Here is a 6000-nt window from a genome sequence, read left to right on the forward strand (position 1 = left end):
AGGATCAGCAATATTCACACCAGAGCTGGAGTCAGATAGTGTATTCCTTTTCATGAGTCAGAAGTGTTGGGTGCGTGGCATACATCTTTGTGTGCGCCTCACCACAAATTCTACTTTAGTCCCTGCTGGTTAAGATTTGTGGATTAGCGAATGCTGCTTCTCGTCATGAATTTCACTAGTGACAATCATCATGCCCCCGTCCTTGAGAACCATCACTGAGAACACCAAAAGTCACAACATTTTAATGCAGCCTCGATTTGCATTGAAATTATGCAAGTGTTCAAAGCTTTTTAAGCCAGAATACTGGGGTAAAAACTTTGATGAATCGGGCTCATATTTTATTTACGTGTGCTCAACAAACAGTACACCGATCAATTGTAGCCTATGTGCCAATGCACCACCTTTTACACGGACCAAAAATCCACATGGAAAAGATTGCAGCATGCATTTGTGCGGTTTGACTAGCATTGTATGTAAGATTAAGGGTACTCTCACATCTACATATAAAAAGTAGCTGAGATCTCAGCCAAAAAAGTTAGAGTGTCATGCTTTTTTTTTATCACCTAGTCTCACCTAGCATTCGTATGCCACGCGGGTGCTATGCGAGTGTGCGTTTTTACCCTCCCCTAGCATCCATATGACATGCGTAGGCAACCCGTGTGCAATTAATTTTTAACATCCGCTCTTACATTCAGTAATTCTCTGTCATTTCAGGCTAGTTTATTAACTAAAAAAACAATCTTATATACAGACATAGATGGCATTGAGGTATATAATCAGTGTGGTGCGTGTGTAGCTTACTACATGTATTTAGCTAATAATTGAATAACAGGAAAAAATGGTGTGAAGTCCCCCATATTTTTCTTAACCAGCTGAGGGAAAGCCAGCAGCTGGGGTCTGATGTTTATAGTCTGGGCAGGGGGTAATAAACATGAAGCTTCATAGGCTATTGATATCTGCTCACAGCTGTCTACTTAGCCTTTACTAGTTATTAATATTGAAAGTAAAAAACAGAGGTTGCCGCGCTGCAAGGCACTTACAGATCCGTATGTAGTCCTGTATGTTTCCACTTGTGTAGCGATTTCTTCCTCCACCGTTCTGTTTTTTACTTTCATTATCTTTGGGCAGTTTCACACACCTACTGGCTGGTTTGCCTGCTGCTGCTCTTTCAGGCACACGTGTCTAGCGCCTTTGTGATCTACAAATATACTATTTTTAGAGTTATTAATATTAACAAGGGGTGACCCCCCCCCCAAAAAAAAAAATGTGAGGTCCCCCTAATTTTAGTAACTAGCAAAGGCTATGCAGGCAGCTGCAGGCTAACATTAATAGTCTAGGAAGCGGCCATGGAGATGGCCCCTCCAAGACTAAGAACATCAGCCCTCAACCGCCCCAAAAATGTCACTTCCTCTAGATGCACCAATTCTGGCGATTAGCCTCCACTCTTCCCACTTGTGTGGTGGCGAATGGGGTAATAGTATTGGAGTTGATTTTAGCTTTGCAATGTTATCTGACATCAAGCCCAGGGGTTAGTAATGGAGAAGCGTCTATAAGACGCCCCCATTACTAACCCCATAGTCATATGTAATAAAGACAAACACAGAGTAAAGTCCTGGACGTAAAATCAACACAGAAAGTCCTTAATTTGAAATAAAAACTCCCCAACAATCTTTTACCCATTTATTAATTTCCACAGAAAAAAAAACCTCACCTGTCCTCCGATAATCCATTGGTCCCACAATGAGCCCAACTCCGTCACATCTGGATGCGACCACTCAGCCCGGCATCCAGGAGACACTGAGTTGAGTGTGAAGAATGCAGCTTCAGTGCCGACAAGTGGTGACATCAGTAAGGTGACTAGAGTTCATAGCCGATGACCTCCAGTTACCCCGCTGATGTCAACGCTCACTAAGTGAAGAAGTTCTCAGACCATTCTTTTCTTGCATCCACTGACTTTCATTGGTGAGTCTTGGTCGTTTCAATTGGCCGCATGCTGCAAATTTTTCCTCACCCCTATTCCAGGTGAGGAAAGATTCGCAGATGAGCAGTAAAAACACGGACACGTGCATAGCAGCATAGGTTATAAAGGGTACATGTGGCATCCAAGAAAAAACTGGATGCCACACGTATTGGATGAACGGAGATTTGAAGGAGTCCTAAGACGGCATTCAGACATCCATTGTTCAAGTTCGTATGCTGTACATTTTTTTCTCGGACAGCACAGAGAGACCATATTTCATAGATCCATACACACATCTATTTTAAAAATGGATATATTTCTCTCTATTGCACGATTCTCAGAACATGTCCCACTCCCATCCATTTTGCAGCTCAAAGTCGTCCATGAAAGTCTGTGGGGATCCGTTAAATATGAATTAAAAGTGTAAAACAGACTTTATACGTCAGAGTTCCATCTGTGTTTCCTCCATTTTTAACTGATGCATTGCTAAGAGTCAATGGATAAAAAATCAAATAGGAATGAAGGAAAAAAACAGATGCAAAATGGAAGACATGTAAGGCCGGCGTCACACTAGCGAGTTTTACGGACGTATGAGCGCAGAAAATACGTCCAGAAAATACGCATTGCACACGGCCCAATGATTCACTATGGGGCAGCTCCTATCTGCCGTATATTACGGGCGTAGAAAATCGCAGCATTCTGCGTTTGTCAGCGTATTGCGCAAAAAATCCGCCAATGAAAGTCTATGGGGCAAGAAAATTACGGATTACACACGGAACATGCGTGTGACTTGCGAGAAATACGCACCGGTGTTCTATAGAAAAGCCGGCAATTCAGTGCGGTGTACAGTAAAATCACACTGACAGAATAGAATAGGTAGAATAAATGTGTACACATAGAATAGGTATATATATATATATATATATATATATATATATATATATGTCAGTGAGACACATATGTATATATATATATATATATATATTTATATTTAATTCAGCGCTAGATAGCAGAAAAGCCGGTAATTCAATTGCCGGCTTTTGCTATCTCCTTCACAAACCCGACAGGATATGAGACATGGTTCACATACAGTAAACCATCTCATATCCCTTCTTTTATTACATATTCCTCTTTACTAATGTAACAAGTGTCTCTGTGTAAAATTTGGGGTCTCTAGCTATTAAATTAAAGGGTTAAATCCCGGAAAAAATTGGCGTGGGCTACCGTGCAATTTTCTCCGCCAGAGTGGGAAAGCCAGTGACTGAGGGCAGATATTAATAGCCTAGGGAGGTACCATGGTTATAGGACCCCCCCGGCTCAAAACATCTGCCCCCAGCCAACCCAGAAAAGGCACATATGTAAGATGCGCCTATTCTGGCACTTAGCCTCTCTCTTTCCACTCCCGTGTAGCGGTGGGATATGGGGTAATGAAGGGTTAATGTCAACTTGCTATTGTAAGGTGGCATTAAGCCAGGTTACTAATGAAGAGGCGTCAATTATGACACCTATCCATTAATCCAATAGTACGAAATGGTTAATTAAACACACCCACATTATTAAAAAGTATTTTAATGAAATAAAGACACATGGTGTTTTAATATTTTGTTATACTCTTAATCCACCTGAAGACCCTTGTCACCTGAAATAAAGTTAAACAAAACAAACAACAATATTCCTTACCTTCCGTCGTTCAGTCTTGTCCCACGCTGTAAATCCATCTGAAGGGATTAAATCATTTTACACCCAGGAGCTCTGCTAATGCAGCTGTGCTCCTGCCTGTAAAACTTGGTGAATGAATGGAATGCAGGGGAATGTACTGTAGTTACCTCGAGTCACGGTGATGCGCCCTCTGCTGGATGAACTCATATGAACTCGAGCGTGGGAAAATATTCTGAAAAGTTCCCACTACTACTCCAGCGTCTGTGACTAGCAGTAAAGTTACGACTCGTGCTGCGCTCAGTGAGACCCGGCGGCTCTGACGAGCGTTGTTGTCAGTACCCGGTGTTCAGTTTTTTCAGCGTCTTTTAACGCCTTTTTCTTTCTAAAACGCCAAACAATTAAAAAAGAGAGTGGACCATTCTTTAGGGGTTTTCCGCTTTGAAGGTGCTATATACTTTGCAATACAAGTCTATGTGAAGTCTAAAAAGACGCCCAGAAGACACCCATAGGGTCCGTTCAGGTGCTGTGCCATTGTTGTACTGCTAGCCATTTATTCATTAATAAATGTTGTTTAAAAAAAACTACTGGAAAAAGTAAAAAACATGTCACAAAAATGATGGAATAACCCTAAAAATAATTCCTGGCAGTCAGAAAAACATGGATTAAGTGTTTGGGAAATTACCAAAAAAATGTTAAAATAGATTAACTTAGGAAAAAAAAATCCTGGCGTTTCCTGAAGTGTTTCCTCTTGAAAGACGTGTGTGCACATACCCCTAGGGTTCATTCATAAATGCAAACGTGTGTAAATGTTGTTCTGTGGGTTTTACCCAATGTTGACATGTGGTCGGATGTGCTGTTGATTTTCTGTACAGATTTGCATGTAAAAAATCCAGAGTGTATTACAGCTGCATCAAACTGTATTAGAATTTACCATGTTATCGATGTGCTACAAAAAAAATATGCAATGGAAATTGACCTTAGATGCTCTATAGGATGTGAAAAACACAAGAAAAAGTGCATATGTGAAATGTTACACCATAAAAAATGTAATAAAACGTTCTTAAAAGCAGGCTATGAGAAATACTTGAAATTGTTTTTTGTGTAGGTCGTGCGTTTGAGAAGTGCTAAAATGCATCTTTTCTATTTTTATTCATCTTTGTCAATTGTTAATTTTGATATACTGTATGTGTAATTTAGGGTAACTTGGCCTGGACTGGCTCTATGGCAGTAAAGAAAAGAAGGGTGATGTGGTGGGCAATGTTTTAAATGGACTTATTTTTTAAGTAAAAACTTTATATACATTTATTTTTCTACTTTAATAATAATTTTATTTTTATAGCGCCAACATGTTCCGCAGCACTTTACATTTTAGAGGGGACTTGTACCTACAAGACATTACAGCATAACAATAATCACATAAATTAACAGATACCAAGAGGAGTGAGGGCCCTGCTCGCAAGCTTACGATCTATGAGGAAAAGGGGGAGACACAAAACCTGGATGGTAAAAATTGCTTGCATTGTTCTGTACTTTATTTTTTTTTTATAGGCCATACCCCCTAGGGTGCAAAAAAGGCCATTGGGTAGACATTATCATTATTATTGGTTTTTAACATAGCAGTGTTTTGGTCAATATTTTGCATCAGTATTTGCAAGCCAAAACTAGGAGTGAGTCTAAAATACAGAAGTACAAATGTTTCCATTCCTAGTTTTTTATCTGTTTATGTTCCTCTCCTGATTTTGGTTTACAAATAATAATGCAAAATACTGAAAAAAAACTGGTTACATCCAGTAGCAAGCAATTTCTCACCCTCTAATAATATCTAGTCAAGCAGTTGATCAGTGTCATGGCCACTGGCAGTGCCTGTCACTGAGCACCATTTATGTGAGAATGGCAAAAAAGGAGCAAGTCTCCCCGTATCCAGCAGCGGCTCTCCGTCACTGCTGTGTTCGCAGTCAATTACTGAGCTTGTGTCATCTAGACAGTAATGTGTGCTGCAGTCGTGGCATCTCTGCTGCAGTCACAACACAGTGACCAGAGCAGCAGTGGAGAGACGGCGCTGGACACTGGGAAGGTGAGTACTGAGTACTGAGTTTGTTGTTTTACAAGTATGCAAAAGTTTAGGCACAAGTTTCTTGCAAGTTTAAAAAACCCTTTTAAACCTGCATTGTAAACATTCACAGACAGAGTTTACACTGACTCTATCTGTATATATATTGTAATGCAGTTACACAAATGTAGCACTCTGTATTTACTAAATATATGAATAAGGTGAGATATACAGTATAAACAGGGCAATGGCTTTGGGGTGCGACTTCAAGGTAAGCTGTCAGCTGGCCTGACATTTCTGGTTTAGTAAATGCTTGCATTCCTAGTGAAAT

This window comes from Ranitomeya variabilis, chromosome 3, assembly GCF_051348905.1.
Source record: "Ranitomeya variabilis isolate aRanVar5 chromosome 3, aRanVar5.hap1, whole genome shotgun sequence".
Classification (NCBI taxonomy): Eukaryota; Metazoa; Chordata; class Amphibia; order Anura; family Dendrobatidae; genus Ranitomeya; species Ranitomeya variabilis.